This window comes from Macrotis lagotis, chromosome 7 (genome assembly GCF_037893015.1).
Source record: "Macrotis lagotis isolate mMagLag1 chromosome 7, bilby.v1.9.chrom.fasta, whole genome shotgun sequence".
NCBI classification, from domain to species: domain Eukaryota; kingdom Metazoa; phylum Chordata; class Mammalia; order Peramelemorphia; family Peramelidae; genus Macrotis; species Macrotis lagotis.
In genome coordinates this window covers 110,663,086-110,682,774 of record NC_133664.1, presented here as the reverse complement: position 1 = coordinate 110,682,774, position 19,689 = coordinate 110,663,086, and the positions used below count along the sequence as shown (strand labels likewise).

General features: G+C 36.7%; 1 pseudogene; it reads right to left on the bottom strand.

The window, feature by feature from the left end:
* Positions 1–1,748: 1,748 nt before the first annotated feature.
* On the bottom strand, positions 1,749–17,894 carry LOC141494129 (peroxiredoxin-6 pseudogene; annotated as a pseudogene).
* Positions 17,895–19,689: the final 1,795 nt, after the last annotated feature.

The window sequence follows — 19,689 nt, the reverse complement described above, 5'->3', positions numbered from 1 at the left end:
TTCTGGGGGGGGGGGGAAGGGGGGATTGTAGAATTCAGAGCCTTGCAAAAAATGATGGGTACATATTACTATTGTATATAATTGGAAAAGAAATAAAATGTTTAAATGTTTTAAAAAAAGAATTATCTTTGATTATCATACTGTTGTAATAAACAAGTCCTTCATAGTTAATCATCACCTAATGTTGCTGTTAGAGTTTACAAATTCTTTTGATTCTGCTTGCTTCACTCAGTATCAGGTCATGCAAGTCTTTCCAGGCTTTTCTGAAGTGTAGTCTCTCACAATTTCTTTTGGTTTATTTTTTGTTGTTTTTTTAGGTTTTTTTGCAAGGCAAATGGGGTTAAGTGGCTTGCCCAAAGCCACACAGCTAGGTGATTATTAAGTGTCTGAGACTGGATTTGAACCCAGGTACTCCTGACTCCAAGGTGGTGCTTTATCCACTACGCCACCTAGTCGCCCCAATCTCTCACAATTTCTCATGAACAATTGTACTCCATCACATTCACATACCACAATTTGTTCAGCCATTCCTCACTGGTAGGCAAGTCACTTAGCCCCTATTTGCCTCAGTTCCCTATCTGTAAAATGGGACACACTGTAGAAAGAAATGGTAAATCACTACAAAAAAAAACAATGGACAAACTCATGGGAGCATGCAGAGTCAGACATGACTGAGCCACTGAACCAAAAAGTATTTTAGTCACTGTGCTAAACTCTATAGATATAAAGAAAGGCAAAAAAATCTCTGCTCCTGAGCTGATCACAATTTCATGAAGCAGGTAACATTCAAATTATTATTTTCAAAGAACTTATATTTTTTTTTTAGTTTCAACAAGCTTTTGTTGGTGGCTCCCCTAAAGGCAAAATATCAGAAAACAGAAAATTATCCACTGCAGAGACATCATTTTGTAATAAAGAAATAGTATCTTTATCCCTTTCTTTCCCACTAGTATATGTACTTTCATCTTATTATGACAATTAAAAGCAGTTTTCCATGTCCAGTACATGACTTGTTTAAAAAGGCACCCATTAATTATGACTGTCCATCAGTGCAGTTTCTTTCTCCATAGTCTCGACCACAAGCTGTAACATAATTAGAAAGCTCTTTTGCTCAATCTAGTAAAAATATTTTAACTGTATCCTGATTTCCTCCTATCTGTTAAAAAGATAAGAATCTCCAAGGTTTTTCTAACTATGTTTCGAACACTCAACAATTGAGGGGGAAAAAACTCACTATCTGAAATAAGTTAAATGATTACAAATCGATGGTCATAAACTTGGGAAGGTGAAACTCAAAATCAGAAAACCAGACATGTTAAACTGCCTCCTCCCTCAAATAGATAATTAGAAAAAAGAAATGATTTGTCTATTAGGCCAGATAAGAAATTCTACTCCTGCAATGCTCTGAGGTAACCCCCTTTCCCAAATACCAATGATACTATGGCTGATGATGGAGCTTGCAACAGAGCTCACAGTTTAAATCCCAAACAGAAAAAGTCAGCAGAATGACAAGGGAGTTCAATGACCCAAGTGAAGTGCTGGTAAAGGCACAAGGAGAGGAATCACAGGTAACTTTTAGTTCCCTTTTAATTTAACAAGCGACACATTAGTAGAGCAGCCCAAAGACTCCTGACTTTCCATCACTCCAAGATGCTTAAATCAATTACTATAAAAGACTTGATTGGCAGGCTGGCATTCCCTCCGGGAGAGATGTTCGAGGGAGCCCCAGCAGGTCCTGCTGGACTGAGCTATGGCTGAGGGGTGTACTGTAGGTATTTCTTGCCTGAAGGGAGCTCCTTGGTGAAGACACCTTTAGGAAACATCTCCACATTTCCAGTCAACAGGAGTAGCAACCTTCTTGTATGCTGTCAATTGAAGGGAATCAACCACTCTGAGGATCTCATCAAAGTTCCTGCCAGTAGTTACAGGGTAGAGGATAGATAGCTTCAACTTCTTATCTGGGCCAAAAATAAATACCACTCGAGCTGTCACTGGCATGCCCTGCCCATCCCGCTCATCTGGGTCTAACATGCCCAACTTGATGGCAAGGTCCAGCTTGTGATCATCAATGATGGGGAAAGGCAGCTTCTCCAAGGGCTCATCACCATTGTATGCATTGATATCCTTACTCCAGGCAAGATGGTCTTAGACAGAGTCAATAGAAGGAGTGATCATCTTAACATTTTGCTTGGCAAATTCTGGGGCCAGTTTGGCAGCTCGGCCCAGCTCTGTTGTGCACACCAGAGTGAAGTCTCGAGGGTGGGAGAAGAGAATGCCCCATGAGTCCCCGAGGAAGTCGTGGAAGCGGATCCGGGCGGCAGTGGTGTTGGCCTCGAAGTTGGGGGCCTCCTCTCCGAGCAGCAGTCCTGCGGGCGTGGCGGCGGCGCTCTGGGCGGGAGAATGTGCGCACTCGCAGGTGCCGGCAACCGCTCTCCCGCCGGCAGAAAAAACTCCAAACAAGTTATGAGGAATTCTTCAACAGAAGAGAAGAAAGAGTATTCTCATTTTTATACCACCTACTATATCCAAGGCACCATGCTAAGTGGTTTTTAATATTTATTATCTCCTTTGATTTTTACTGGTAAAGTAGGTGCTATTATTATATCCATTTTACAACTGGGTAAACTGAGGCACATAGAAGTTGTGACTTGCCCAAGAACACACAACTAGTTTCTGAATCTTCATTTGAACTCAGTTTTTCCTGATTCAAAGTTATTTTGCCTCTAGTTATCTGTACCCAGAAGTCCTAAGATCCCCCCAGAGATTTATTACTCCTATCTTGATTGACTTGACTGTTGATCAAGTAATTTGATGCAATACTAGAAAATTAAAATAAAATAAAATAAAATTAGTTTCATCTGATTAGCTAGCAATGGGCAGAAGAAGAGATACTCCTATATATATATAGGATTTTACAAAACTTTAGGGTTATCTTCCAAGTATCAAAGGGAGTCTATCAGCTTTGACTATTCCGTCACTTTCCTTTTGGGGGAAATTGAGTAACAGGGAAGGGAAACCAAATGATTTAAAGGAAAATGTCTTAACTTGGGGTTAATAACATATTAACCTTGGGATCTCAGGAAGTGTCAAAGAATAATTTTCCTCCAGTGAAATGTCTTCTCTGTAATTAATCTTATCAGATATCCTGGCAGGAAATTTTTCAGATAGTAGAGACCTGCTTCAAGACAGAAAATCAGTAAAAGACTTAGTCTGCTCTTGCCAACAGAAAGTTCTCTCTCTATTAATAGATAATCCTATAGTATAGCCCTGTTTCTTTGGTCTCTAAAGTTACTATTTTTCCTGAGATGTTTCCTCAGAACTCATAGCAAGTATGCCTTCTCCATTTTTTCTATAAACAGAGGAAAGGGCATTAAAATTAAAAGATATTAGGAAATGTTTCCTATAAAAGATGAGATTTTAGCTGGGAATTAAAGAAAGCAGGGAAAGAGATAAGAATGAAGAAGGCACAGCAGACAAAGCACCAGCCCTGAGGCCAAAAGGCCCCCAAGTCCACATAGTCCACACCCCAGAGACCCAGCAAGCTCCCAGCCCCATGGTCCCAGACAGGCCACCCAATATTCTCTCCCATGATCTACCCTCTCCTCCATCACCCACATGCCCCCTCTTCCCCCTGTCACCTTCTCTTCTCCTTACTCCAGATGTCTATACCCTATTGAATGTGTATATTGTTTCCTCTCTGATCCATTTCTGATAAGAGTGAAGGTTCCTTCATTCCCCCTCACCTTCCTCCCTTCCATATCACTGCAAAAGCTCATTGCAAAAAAAAATAATGACTTTTATATGAAATATCTTAGCCTATTCCACCTCTCCTTTTTCTTATTCCCAGTGCACTCCCCTTTTAGCCATTGACTCCATTTTTACAATATATTATATGTTCAAATTCAGCTCTCTCCTATGCTTCATCTATAAAAACTCCTTCTACCTGCTCTACCAAATTAGGAGGCTCATATGAGCATCATCAGCATCATTTTTCTATGCAGGAATACATGTAGTTCATCATCATTAAATCCCTCATAATTTTCCCTTCTTTTCTCTCTCTCTGTGCTCCACTTGAGTCCTGTATTTGAAGGTCAAACTTTCTGTACAGCTCTGGTCATTTCAACAAGAACATTTGAAATTCCACTGTTTCATTGAAAGTCCATCTTTTCCCCTGGAAGAGGATGTTCAGTTTTGCTGAGCAGTGATTCTCGGTTGTATTCCAAGCTCTTTTGCCTTCTGGAATATTTATTCCAAGCCCTATGAGTCCTTAATGTATTGCTGCTAAATCCTGTGTGATCCTGACTGCAGCTCCACTATATTTGAATTGTGTCCTGGCTGCTTGTAATATTTTCGCTTTGACTTGGAGTTCTGGAACTTGACTATAATATTCCTAGGGGTTGCCTTTTTGGGGGGATCTCTTTCTGGGGGAGATTGATGGATTCTCTCAAGTTCTATTTTGCCCTCTGCTTCTAGGATATCAGGGCAGTTGTCCTGTAGGAATTCTTTAAAAATGAGGTCAAGGCTCTTTTCCTGATCATGACTTTCAGGTATCCCAACAATTTTTAAATTATCTTTCTTGAATCTGTTTTCCAGATCAGTTGTTTTTTTTCAATGAGATGTTTTCATTTTCTAATTTTTCAATTTTTTTTTGTCAGAAATGTGGAAAAAAATTCTGATTCCCACCTCTGTAATTCTAGTTGACCAGCTTGTTGAGTTTCTTCTAATGTAGGCATATGGAAATTTAGATTGCAATATTACAGAACTTCTGAATTAAGTTGGGCCCATTATAGCTATTTTCTATCTGTGTTCATGTGAATTTTTGCGCATTGGTTCAAAGGCTTAAAAGACTTCAGCTACTGATCCAGGACAGGGTTATCTTATTCCCTGAAAGTACAGGGTTACATTATGAAAGCCCTTTAGTTTCTCTGTGATGCTAAGAGTAGCTCAAAGGAATCTCTTTAAAATTACTAACAATCTCAGTTTATCATGAAGAGTGTGTTTAAGACAGAACTAGTCTGAGATTCCACCTTACTTAAAAGGATGAAAGAATAACAGGAAGTTAATTTAATTAAAATAATTTAAATAAATTCATGAATCATTAATAATTTCTATTTATTACCTTTGGTTTACAGTTTCAGGTAAAAATGCTATATAGAACAAGATTTAAAGGAAAACAATATGCCTAGGTTCAGATTATCAGCTTCTCTCACTAAATTTCAATTGCTTTTAGCCATTAACATAAAATATTTCTGGTTTCACTTTGCAGGCATAAGTATAATTTCATAACCCTTCACAAATGGTTATAGACTTTCAATGATGGACTCATTTGGACATTCTCATAAAAGCTTTTCTCTCAGGCCTTCTTCTTTAGCTTTCACAGACCTGCTTTAAATATTTGACAGTTGTAAAAATCAAAAGTCCTCTTTGTTCTGTCAGAGAAGGCATAAGTCTCCCACTGCAAACTGAAATCATTTATTTAATGTCTGCAGGAGGAATTTGACCTTTCACTTTAATACTCTGATCATTTTAGCTCTAAATTGACATTTCAGTCTTCTTAATTTGTGATCACTTATTCTGAAAAGAAAACCATACCCCAAATTCAGTTATGTTATAAAAAGGATCATAAGATCAAAAGTCTCTGCAATCAATAGGGAGCTTAGAGTCTATCTAATATAATCCCCATTTTATAAGAAAATTAACACCTATAGATGTAAAGTCACTATGTAAATTACTATGCTTCATTTCACTATGACCCCAACATTTCCCAATATGTAAAGAAAATGGTCTTGGCTCTCCCTCTAGTTAATGTCTTCCTCTTCTCCCAATCCCCACCCCCCAACTAATCTGCTGTTTTTAGTGTTAATTATTTTGGACAAATTATCTACTAAATAGACTAATCAGTCAGTTACCAGTGCAATATTTCCACCACCACTCCCTTTTTTAAACCCTTGACAAAAACCTACACTTGTTTTTTCTCCTGAATTTTAAACACTATTTGAACAGTGCTGAACAGTTTTTACTAGACATCTTCAATGGTTCTTCAGTTAATAAAGAATTAATGTAAATTAAACTACCAACATCTAGGCATTACATATTTGAAACAAGGGAATACAGGGTATCTTAAAAGCTGGCTGGTAGGGAGACAAATGATTGAAAGTAAAACATGGTATTTTGTTACATATTTGCAATATACTTTGCTGAGAACTTTTTACTTTCCTCAGTGACAAAAATAAGATACAAAAGAATGATGGAATCTTGTAGTAAGTCAGCGCTAGGAAGACTAAATAAAACCAAAGTTCATGGCTATGACATGTCACTCAAAAAATTAAAGAAATTTGTCAGCAATGGTTTTTCATGCCAAGTTGATCTGATGTACCAAATATAGCAGAGCATATAAATGACTGATATCAGTTAAAGATTAATGAGTGAAATACCTAATTCATAGGATCTTATTTTTTAAAAGTCACAGATCCCAGGTTAAGTCCTCCTCTAAAGAGTGTGTTTGAAAAAAGTTAATTAATGATTAGTAAATGTTTATATATACTTTTAATAATGAATTTAAATGTTTTCAAAGATAAAATAGGTGGGGGGGAAGCATGCTATTATTTTTCTGGTTTTTTCTCATGCTATTTAGAAAAATAATTTTTTTAATTAAAAAAATTTAATTTGTGGAGTATTCTTTTCTAACAGTGTTCAAGACTAGAATAGATGTGATGATTTTGGCATTTGCTTGCCTGAAGCAAGTTGATAGGGGAAATAATCTTTTTAGATCTATTACTGTTGACTTTGAAATCTGTATTTTACAATTGGAAGAGACCTCAGTGATGTTCTAGTACATAAGGGAACTGAAATGAGTGACTTTTAAAAGATTATAAAGGTTGTAAGTGATAGAGCTTAGATTCAAGTGCAAGTGTTCTCATTCCAAATTACCTACTATCCTCTCACATATCTCACATATCTTCAAATATCACAGGTTGTTCTGGGAAGTATAGTACCTATACTTCATTATTTAAATCTTTTTTAAAAAATCTTTTAATTTCACTCTGGGATAACAGTTAAAGGTGCTCAAAACTTCTTAATGCCCTTTTCTGTGTCAAATGGATTAAAGTAAGGAGAAAGAGGTAGTTGCAGTACTTGTTTAACATCAATCAAGCAAAACAGTGAATAGTGCGCTAAGTCTGACATCAGTAAAATCTGGTTTCAACTCCAACCGCAAACACTTCTAGCTCTGTGACTCTGGGCATGTCATTTAACCCTGTTTGCCTCAGTTTCCTCATCTGTAAACTGAGGTGGAAAAGGGAATATGAAATACTCCAGTATCTTTGCCAAGAATATTCCATAAAGGGGTCCCAAAGAGCCAGACACACTGAAAAAAATGACCAAACAATAATAAAGCAAAACACCCAGTTGATTGATTGAATTTTCCACTTTTAAACCAATTTGTGGTATACAATGGCACAATCATAGGTAAAAATACCAAGCTTCATTGTGCTTCTCATTCACCAAATATTGATGATATTTCTAGAGTTTTTATACAAAGGAGCACAATGGTGAAGTTGTATTTATGAGCATCAAATTTAAAAGATGCTGAGTGATCAGAGATTTTGTTTCTTTTGTAATGGAAATTGTGATGAATGAAAAAAACAGAAAGAGAGACAGACAGATAATTTATGAATAATTATTTATAAATGTATTAGAGTAGTTAACAATCAATAACTTAATAATAAGTGGTGAGTCAGAAAACTGCAAATATTTTTTTTGAAAGAAAATCCCTTGACAAGTAGAAATCAACCCTGACTAGTGGATTTAATGAGGAAATAAATTCAAGTCTTCAGCTCTTTCTCCTGAGAATGTGACTTGATCTTGACACTCAGTCACCTCAACAATCTGAAAAGGGGAATCCATCACCACCTAGACTACTCTGATTGGTTTTCTGCTTCATGAACTAGGTGACCCTAAACTCCAAAGGAGGGGGTGGAAGAACAAAACTTTGCCTAGATTAGATACTATTTACACTCTAAACAAAAGTAAGGCTCCTAGTTGGGTAGGGTGCAGCTCAAGATTAAGGAATATGTTCCCCCAGGGTAAGGTACATCTCATCAATCAATCAAATCCTTCCAAGACTGACTGACTTTCAGGGGCTAGACACTAATAAGTAAATAAAGAAGAAAGAATCTTCTTCCTAATTTGATAATTGGTAGTTAATATGATAACAAAATTATAATTTCTCACACAGTTAATTTGAAATGTGCCTGCCAACAAGAAGGCAGGAAATAAGTATAATTGATAAGGAAGTCAGAGTAACTAGACTATAACACTGGGCCTCACCAAGCAGCTTCATGTCTCATCTCACCATTTTACCACATCCTATTTGGTTCCTTGTTACAAAATTCAAACACTAAATTTATAACTACTGGAGAGGCAGGTCAAAAACCAGAAAAATCTCAATGCTCTTTGATGAAAATAGCAACATAGTTCTGAGATTATAACACATTTCTCAAGACTGCCAAATGTAAAAGATCATTTCAAAAGAATTCCAGTGAATTCAAAGAGTGACCAGGGTGATAATCTCTGACAGCAATAAAAAATGCATAAAACAGCTAGCTTTGTTAAGCTAACTACTCATCCCTAAAATGTTTTCAGTTACCATTCTGTGATTTTTCTACCCTTTATGGCCAAATACCTCAAATAAGTAGGACATATGTAACCTCCATTTCCTTGTTATTCTTTCCTCTTTTGGATTTATTACATAGCTGACCCCACCTTTACTAGTTCTCTGATTCTTAGACAACCTCTTTGCCAAAATCAAATGGTCTTTTGTCAGTTCATCCATTTAACATTTCTATTATATTTGTCAATTGTCAATGAGTTCCCTTCTTATGAAACTTTCTCTTCCTTCTGCCTTCCTTCATATTTTATTTACCCAGTTCTGTGTCACTATTTTTGCCTCTTTCATGAATTATTCTTCCTTGTACTCATGATTAACCTTCCACATAGTCAGAAAAAGGATTATCTGTATCAACCAATCATTTAACCAGTCAACAAGCGTTAAAAAAAATCACTCAATATGTGCTAGCACTATGCTAAGGATGGATATAGGAAGTAGGGCAAATTTAATTTGAATAATGCTTCAAACCAGGTCTACTTCAAAATATCCCCCCCCACTTGTTTTTCATGATGCCTGAAATATCCATAGCTATTTCATAAAATGTTACATACAAGGGATAAGAAATTGCCAAGACCAAAGTCCTTAGGAGACCAAAGGCAATGAAATTTTTTTTATGGACTTGGCCTGTTATTTCTTTGATATAGATAATTACATGTGGGGAAAATTCCTTCTACTAACACAGATATTCATTTACCCTACAACTTTTAGTCTTAAACTGTTGCCCCAGGGAACTGATATTTTAAGTGACTAGGTCGTAGTCATAGACATGTGTCAGGGACAGGGTTAAAAACCCACATCTTCCTGACAACAAGGCCAGCTTTCTCTTATTGATATCACATTGTCTCTCATGACTTAAGAATATCTGCTTAAATCTATTCTTATTGGAGTAATGAGAACATCATCCTAACCCCTTACCCGATACAAGTTAAGCTAGTTTTGCCTTAAAAGGTATTAGGAGCAGAGTCACAAGATTAGAACTAGAAAGAACTACAGCAAATTCTTTGCCCCCAAACTCCTCTAAATACGTCTTTGAAATGCCTCAGAATAAATACTTATTGGAAAATCAAGAAAATAATATAGTGAGACATTTTACAATTCATAGGGAGAGAGACAGGTAGGTCTGTGGACATCAGGGAAAGATTCTGGCAAGGAGTATGATTGAAAATGACAATATAAGGAGATGCTATACATTGGGATAAGAAGGGATCCCAGATCTAGAAGGGCCTATATTTAAGAAAAGTGCAAGAACAGATTTACTTGACAACACTATTACTCACTATTCAGTTCTAGGTCATATCCAGGATAAATTGAGGAAGATATATGCTTACAAGGATGGGGTTCCAATGTGAGGAGTGATCCTGAGTTCTATTTTTTACCCCTTCCCCCCCTTATCCATATTCCCCAATGTTTTGTTTCTGAATACCAACACCTTCAATGGATTTGCCCTCCTATATCCAACTCCCCTTATCTTTTTTCCCCTTTCCCTTTGCCCCTTCCTCCTTCCCTTCCTTCTGTTGATACCCCTTTCCCCCCCTCCCCTTTTCCCTTTAACACTTTAAAGGTAAGATAAGTTTCTTAACTTAACTGAGTGTGAGTGTATGTTAACTTAAAGCCAATCTGAAGAGAGTAAGATTCAGGTGGTTCTCACCTCCTCCCTTCTTGCCTTCTATTGCAATAAGTCCTTTGTACCTCTTAATGTAATAAGATTGACCCCATTCAGTCTCTTCCACCCTCACATCTCTTTACTTAATCCCTTCTTAAGGAGGTATTGTATTTAAATCATTTTATCTGAGTTACAGAAAGGTCTTGAGTGTCCATCACTTCTGGCTATTCTCTCTACTAGAATTACAATTATTGAGAGTTATTAGAGTTTTTCTCCCAGGTAAGGATATATCCAGTTTCATCTTAGTGGATAACAGTTTCTCAAATAAGTCATGTGTATCCATCTCTTCTGGCTAATTAAATTCTCTCTAATAGAGTTACAATTCTCAAGAGTTGTTAAAGTCTTTCTTCCAGGTAAGGATATTGCCAGTTTCATCTTATTTGATAAGTTTTTTTTCTAGACCGAGTACTAAGCAATGAGCAAGTTCAGAAGAAAGTATCAATTGTTTTGAACCCTGAAAACAGAGGTTTAATTCCAGTTTACAGCCAAATCTAAAACTGTAAAAGGAAATACCAGGGTAGAAATCTCAGACCAAAGAGAAGCTTAAAGTCCATCACACTGAGTTAGCTGAGCTTCCCAGCTGGAAATAGAAGCAGACTTCAACAGAAGTTTAATGGAATCCCAAATGGGACAAGTACACCTGAATATCACTTAAACAAATGTAGATTAGGAACTTGCAATGCCCAGGGCCAGGTAAAGACCATTTGGGGAGTAAATATGAACAAATGGTCATAATAAACTAAAGAAGAAAAACCTGTTTATATTCTAATATGAGATGGCACATAGAAAAAGTCTACTTAGAAAAAAAGACACAAAAGTGATTCTGTTATAACTTGATAATTTTTTTATTTTGATGTTACCTCTTTGATTTATTTTTCCAGTTACATGCAAAAATAGTTTTATACATTCATCCTTTTGCAAGCTTTTGAGTTCCATATTTTTCTATCACCCTCTCTTCCCTCCTCTCCTCCCTCATGACAATGAACAATCTGACATAGTTTATATATGTACAGTTGTGTTTAACATATGTCTGTATTAGATATTAGAAGAATTACAATTAAGGGGGGAAAGATTATTAGAGAGAAAGAAGCAACAAAACAGAAGTTTTAAAAACTTTAAAAAGTGATTGCTCACAATGTTTACAAAGTTGTAGAAACTTGACAACTTTTGACATAATCAACTGAGGATTCTGTAGATTTCTCAAATCATTAAAAGTACAAACAATGGTAAACAAAATATTTACATGGCTTAAAATCAGTGTTGACAATATGAAAATCCACAATTTGACTATCAAGAGCTTGCTAACTGGGGTGGTTAGGTGGCATAGTGGATAGAGCATTGGCCTTGGAGTCAGGAGTACCTGAGTTCAAATCCGGCCTCAGACACTTAATAATTACCTAGATGTGTGGCCTTGGGCAAGCCACTTAAACCCATTGCCTTGCAAAAACTAAAAAAAAAAAAAAAAAAAAAAAAAAAAAAAAGAGCTTGCTAACCAACAGGCTTGGCCGATTCCAAATGCAGTTTACAGAGTGGTCATATAAATAACTATGGTATGCTTCAAAAAAAAAAGTGATTGTTCTACTTTCTGACTCCATAGTTTTTTTTCCCTCTAAATGTTGGGGACATTTTAGATAAAAAGTCTCTGAGGATTGTCCTCAATCACTGATGAGAGGAGCTGCATCCCTCATAGTTGATCATCTCACAATGTTGCTGTTAATGACTACAATGTTTTCCTGTATTTATTTACTTCACTCTTACATTAGTTCATGCAAATCATTCCAGATTTTTACAAAGTTCATCTGCTCATTACTTCTTACAGAAACACTAGCTGTAAAAAATTTTTCTCAACTTTCTGCATTCTTTTTAATCTTGGTTGCATTTGTTTTCTTATTGTTTCCATTCATTCTATTTGTACTTTTCTTTCTCCTTCCCCGTTATTCCTCCTCAACAATGTTTTATCTTGACTTCAACCTGACTCACACTGTCCTTTCCCCTGTCCCCTCCAAGTTTCTTCTAGGGGAGGATATATTTCTTTCTTGGTTTTTTTAGGGTTTTTTTTTTTGGCAAGGCAAATGGGGTTAAGTGACTTGCCCAAGGCCACACAGCTAGATAATTATTAAGTGCCTGAGGCCGGATTTGAACTCAGGTCCTCCTGAATCCAGGACTGGTGCTCTATCCACTGAGCCACCTAGCCACCCCCCCTGGGAAGATATATTTCTAACCCCAATTGGAAATGTATATCATTTTTAAACTGAATTTGTTGAGAGTAAGATAACTCAGTGTATGCATTCTTCCTACTTTTTCCTCTACTATAATAGGTCCTTTTGTCTCTTTTCCTAATTTTCCACTGATGCCTCTGCATTCTTCTCCCCTACCTGTTTTGTACCCATACCATCTCTCAAATTATACTCCCTTCAACTATCATCATCACATCTTAATCAATTTATAGCCATACCCTCTGTTCAAGTACCCTCCTTCCAATTGTTCCAATAGCTATACCCCTCTGTCCAATTACTACCTTTCAATGGTGCTAAGAGAAATACAATTCTCAAGACTTAATAGGTATTGTCTTCTTGTTTTATCTTATTGACTACCATTTTTTCTTAGTCTTAATGACTGACTTTTTTTTCTTTCTATTTACCTTTTTATGGATCTCTTGAGCTTAGTATTTGAAAATGAAATTTTCTGTTCAGTTATGGTCTTTTTTATTAAGTAAGTTTGAAAGTCCTCTCCTTCACTGAAAAATACATCTTTTCCCCTGAAAGAACAAGCTGAATTTCGCAGGATAGTTGATTCTTGGTTGTAATCCAAGCTCTTTTGCCCTCTGGAATATCCTTTAATGTTGAAGATGATAAGTCCTCATAATCCTGACTGTAGCTCCCTGATAAATTACTTCTCTTTGGCAACTTGTAATATTTTTTCCTTTAGCTGAGAATTCTTAAATTTAACCATAATATTCCTTGGAGTTTTTAATTTTGGGAATCTTTTCTGGGAGTGATCAATGAATTCTTTCAAGGATTTCTTTATCTTTTTTGTTCTAAGATATTAGGGCAGTTTTCCATGATAATTTCTAGCATGATATTGTCCAGGCTCTTTTTCTGATCATGACTTTCAGGTAGACCAATAATTTGCAAATTATCTCTCTTGGATCTATTTTCCAGGTCAATCATTATTCTGGGGTACTTTCCATTTTCTTCTATTTTTTCAGCTATTTGGTTTTGTTTGATAGAATCCATGTGTCTCATAGAATAATTAATTTCCATTTATACATTTCTAAATGTTAAGGTTTTATTTTCTTCAGTGATCTTTTGTGTTTCCCTTTTCAATTGGTTCATTTTACTTTTTGATGAGTTATATTCCTTTTCCAATTGTCCATTTTTACTTTTAAAGGAGTTGATTTATTTTTCCATTTGAAAAATTTTACTTTTAAAGATATTGTTTTCTTCAGGCAATTTTTCATAATTCTCCTCCATGACTATCCTATTTTTTCTCCATTTTTCTTCTTCCTCTCTTCTTTGGTTTTTCAAATCTTTTTTGATCTCTTCAAAGAAAGAGGTCTTTTTAGATTTGAGACCAATTAATAATCCCCTTTGAGACATCACATGAAGGCATTTTGCTACTGCTTTCCTCTTCTGAGATGATGTTTTTATCTTCCCTCTCAGAAAGGTAGCTTTTTAAAGTTCATGCTTTTGAGGGGGGTGCTCATTTTTGATGATTGAACTCTTCTCCTATAGTAAAAGGGGCACCCCCTGTGGGGTGGGGGAGACAGGATAGAACAGCAAGTTCAACCCCAACCCTAAACCAAGCATGGTTTTCTTCAGTTCCATGACAAATGACAAAGACCTTAATCTCTTTCTTTTTATTAATTAAACCAATCCCTTTAATTGTGATTACTACTTTTTTTTAAATGTACCCCCCCTTTACTTATAAATATTTTGAGGTTTGCTGTTTTGTTTAAATTCTTCAGGAGCTATTTACTAGCCATCAAGAGAAATCATGGGGGGAAAAAATTCAAAAAATTATATTCATCAAACTGATTTGTTAATTTTTAAGACAAAGAGGAGATGAATAGGAAAGACTAAATATACAACATACAGATGCAAATGAATGTGATAACATAGTGTTTGATTAACTCAAATACCACAGCTACCTGGGAAATAACTATTTAACTAAAGTTGCTGGGAAAAGTGAAAAAAAAGTAGCAAAAATTCAGTTTAGATCAATGTAACATGCTACTTACCAAGGTAAATTCCAAATAGGAATATGACTTAGATATAAGAGGTTGCATCATTAAAAAATAAGAAGAATGAGGGAGGAAATACCAATCTATTAATGGATAAGGGAAGAGTTCATTAACAAAGAACAGAGAGGGGAGGTTAGGTTGTGCAGTGGATAGAGCACCCACCCTGGAGTCAAATTCAGCCTCAGACACTTAATAATTACCTAGCTGAGTGACCTTGGGCAAGCCACTTAACCCCATTTGCCTTGCAAAAAAAAACAAAGAACAGAGGGGATCACAGAAAATAAGATGAATATGTTTGATGAGCATTAAAAGTTTTCATACAAATAAAATGCAAATAAAGGAATTTGCTGCAGCAAATTTCTTTTCATTTATTTACACTTTACTAAAATAATCTTACTGTAATAATAAATATAATCCACCTTCCCCCCACAAAAATTAAAAACCTCACAAGAAATAAAATAAAAAAAGAGGGAAAAAAGTGATCACTCTGTGTTCAGATACCATCAGCTCTATCTTGGGTGGATCATATTCTTTATCATGAGTCCATCAGAGAAGTTACTTCCATATTTTTCCACAACTGCTGTTGCTAATTGTAATTCCCTCCATCTATTCCATCCCACTCCCATTTATTATATTTTCTCTCTCCTTTCATTCTATCCCTCTTCAAAAGCATGTTATGGGGCATCCCAGTGGTACAGTGGACAGAGTACCTGCCCTGGGACCAGAAGACCCCAAACCCATATCCCACACAGAGATCCAGCAACCACCCAGTTCCACAGTCATGGATGGGCTACCTAATCCCACCACCTTACAAAAAATTTTAAAAAAGTGTTGGATCTGACCATCCCATTCCTGGATCTACCCTCTGCTCTGTCACCTACATCCCCCCCTCTCCCATTCCCTTTCTCTCCTTTTTCCTCTAGATTTCTATACCCTATTAAGTATGTATATTGTTTCCTCTCTGAGCCATTTTTGATGAAAATGAAGGATCTCTTTCATGCCACCTCACTTCCTCTCTTCCATACCATTGCTAAAACTTTTTCTTTTTTCCATAAATTATGAGTTTACATGAAATTTTATATGAATTATCTTGGCTGATTCTACCTCTCCTTTCCCTTTCTACCAGTACATTTTCTATTCACCATTGACTGCATTTTAACATTATGTTATATCATCAAATTCAGTTCCCTCCTGTACCTATCTAAATATACTCCTTCTAAATGCTGGAATAAATAAGAACATTCATATGAGTTATCAGTATCATCTTCTGATGCAGGAAGACACACAATTCAACATCATTAAATCCCTCATAATGTGTCCTTCCCTTCTACTCTGTCTATGATTCACTCTACTAGAGATCAAACTTTCTATCCAGCTCTGGCCATTTTGGGCTTTTTTTGGTTTTGAAATTCCCTTTTTTGTGTATTTTTTTCAGGCACTGGGGTTAAGTGACTTGCCCAAGGTCACACAGCTAGGTAATTATTAAGTGTCTGAGGCCAAATTTGAACTCAGTTTTTCCTGAGTGCAGGGCCAGTGTTCTATCCACTGCACCACCTAACTACCCCTATTTCATTGAATGTCCACCTTTTAGCCTGGAAGAGAATATTCAGTTTTGCTGGGTAGTTTATTCTCATTGCAATTCAAGCTCATTTCCCTTCTAGAATATTATATTACAAGTCTTAAGAGCCCTTAATGTGGATGTTGCTAAGTCCTGCATCAACTTGACTGCAGAAAATGATATTGTAATTGTTTCCTTCTAGCTGCTTGTAATATTTTCTCTTTGACTTAGGAGTTCTAGAATTTGGCTATAATATTCTTGGGGGTTACTTTTTTGAACCTCTTTCAGGAAGAGATTGACAGATTCCCTCAATTTCTATTTTACCCTCTGCTTTTAGTATATCAGAGCAATTTTCCTGTAGAAATTCTTTAAAAATGGGGCAGCTAGGTGGTGCAATGAATATAGCACCGGCCTTGGTGTCAGGATTACCTGGGTTCAAATCTGACCTCAGACACTTAATAATTACCTACCTGTGTGGCCTTGGGCAAGCCACTTAAGCCCATTGCCTTGAAAAATCTAAAAAAACAAAACAAAAAACAAAAAAAAAAGAAATTCTTTAAAAAATGAAGTCTGGGATCTGTTCCCCATCATGACATTCAGGTAGCCCAATAATTTTTAAATTGCTTCTTCTACATCTATTCTCTAGGTCAGTTGTTTTTCCAATTAGATATTTCATGTGTTCTAGTTTTTCATTTTTTTTATTTTGTATTAATGTTTCTTGATTTCTTGCAAAATCATCAGCTTCCTTTAGCTCCATTCTACATTTGAAGGAGTTGTTTTCTTCAGAGAGCTTTCTTATCTCCTTTTCCATCTAGACAATTCTGCTTTTTTTTTAAGAATTTTTTTTTTGGCAAGGCAATGGGGTTATGTCGCTTGCCCAAGGCCACCCAGGTAGGTAATTATTAAGTGTCTGAGGTCAGATTTGAACTCAGGTGCTCCTGACTCCAGGGCCAATGCTCTATCCACTGCGCTGCCTAGCTGCCCCCCAATTTTGCTTTTTAAGGCATTCTTCTCCTCATTAAGTTTTTGGGCTGCTTTATCCATTTGATCTAAGCTAGTTTTTAACATGTTGTTTTCTTCAGCTTTTTTTGGATCTCCTTAACTAAGCTAATGAGTTGGTTTTAATATTGTTCCTGCATCACTCTCATTTCTCTTCCCAGTTTTTCCTCTACCTCCCTTACTTGATTTTCAAAATCTTATTTGAGCTGTGCCATAACCCAAGGCCAGCTCCTCTTTTTCTTGAAGCTTTTGGATACAGAAGCTTAGACTTTATCATCTTCTGAGTGTGTGTTTTGATTCTCCATGGGACCAAAGTTATTGTTTATGGTCACATTCCATTGTTTTCTGTTTACTCATTTCCCCAGCCTGTGCCCTTGTTTTGGGGTGTTCCTTGAGCTTTTAAGCATAATTGGGACACCCCCACAAGGACCTCAGTTCCTTCAAGGTCTCATGAGAAGCTCTGACTGCTCTCCTGGCCTGTGGTTTGATCTGTGGATGACCACAAACACACCACTCTTGCTCTGGAGCTATGAGTAGGGTCCCTACTAGTATGAGGGTCCAGACAGTGACTAGGGTCTGAATATGGACAAAGCACAAGTGTCCCAGGTACAAAGGAGAAACCTCGACATTTACCTTCCATAAGAGCTACTTCCTTACCTTCCAAAGGCTGAGTATTCTGGAAGCAGCAGCTGGACAGCTCCCTGCTGGGCAGCTCTGTGGACCTGCTTCTGTGTCCTGGGATCTGGGCTCTGCTGAGGGCCATGATTGTGCTAAGGGCTGCAGATACACTGAGGGTCACACTGGGCTGGGCTTCACACTCACTCTGGCAAATGTTTCCCCACTGATCTTCTAAGTTGTACTTTTTCTTCCATAGGTTGTCCAGTCAGGAAACTGCTTCTGCTGCCATGATCCAGTGCTCCCAGGGACCTAGGAGCCCCAGAATGCTGGAGTTCCTTTGCTCCTGCCTGGTGATCCTGGCTGCTGCACTCTTGAACCACATGGAACAGAGCCTTCCCACAATTTTCCAGGTTCCTTGGGCTGGAGAATTGCCTCACTGGATCTTTCTGTGAGTTCTGTCTCTTGAAAATTTAGTCATAATTTTAAGTTTTTGTTACATTTTGGAAGAGAAATCCTGTCCTCATGCCACCATTGTGGCTCCACCCCTAGCAAATTTCTTTAAAAAAGATCTGACATGCAAGACATATAAGGAACGTCTTCAAATTTGGAAGAATGATATCATTCCTAGTAGATAGATGATCAACAAAGACATGACCTGGCAATTCTCAAGTCAACAGTCATCTGAAATCAAATCACTAATAATTAGAAAATACAAATTAAAAGAAAGTGAGATTCTACCGCTCCCAATTCCCCTCCAAGCCCGACTCTTTGGAGTCTTAACCCAGTCACATCTTATGACTGATTTCCTTTTTCTCTTTCCCACAGGCATTCACACCTAGACCTTGTTTTTCAGTCTGTCCTCAAGCAACTTACTGTCTCTCCTGGAAAAAGTTTAATCTGTGAATTTTGCAGGTTTGTAAAATAATAATCCTGAGCTTTTCCAACTCCAGGGCTAGTTGTGAGTTTTTCACTTCTAAGAACTCTCATCTTTACGATGGCCCCACCAATTTTCCCATCATCAATTCTGGAAAATAATTTGGAACTATCCATCCAAATTCCTAAACAGTGCATAATCTTTGATCCATTCATAATACTATACCCCCAAAGAGACCAAAGATTGGACAAGAATCCATATGTACTATTGTTGCAGCATTTTCCTTATCCCCAATCAAATAGAAAATAACCTAATTTTTCAGTTAAATGTATTGAAGTAAAAGGTATTAAAGTCATGCTTGAGACTTGATTGGCTCAAAGGACTGATTCTCAGGCAAGGCTATTAACATAATTTCCTGGTTTCTGGAGTATAAAAATAGCTATGGGCTTATTTTGATGCTTGGTTAACAGAACACAATGAGCAACTGTTGAAAGGGAACTTCAACAGAATCAGCTTAAAGTGTCTTCAAAATATTCTCCATTTGTGGCTAAGTAAATCTCCTTTTGTTAACTGCTAAAAGATCTATGAATGTCTTATTCATTCCAGTGTTAAAATTAAGCTATGAGATGATTGGCTTAAATCAAGCCAAGTACAGAACCTAGACAAAAGCATTCATGGCAATTCTTTTTTGTACTGGCAATACTGGAAAAGTAAGGGGAGGCAAGCTTGCCTATCAATTGAGAAGGGCAGAACAAATTGTGGTTTATAAGTGTAATGAAATATTATTATTCCATAAGAAATGTTGAAAGAGTCCATTTCAGACAATTTTTAGAAGACTACTGTGAAATGATACAAAGTGATGTGAGTAGCACCTGTAGAAAATTTTATACAAGAATATAGATTTTTTAGAAAAGTAGGAAAATTATTGGACCTCTAGCCCTCCTTCAGCATGTGTGTTTCCCTTTTTTCAGCCCAGAAAATGAAAAAACATAGAATTTTGTGGGGTGTCAGCTAAGATGTGGTGTCAGATGTGACCCACATGCTGATCCCACGTGGTGTTTTGCAG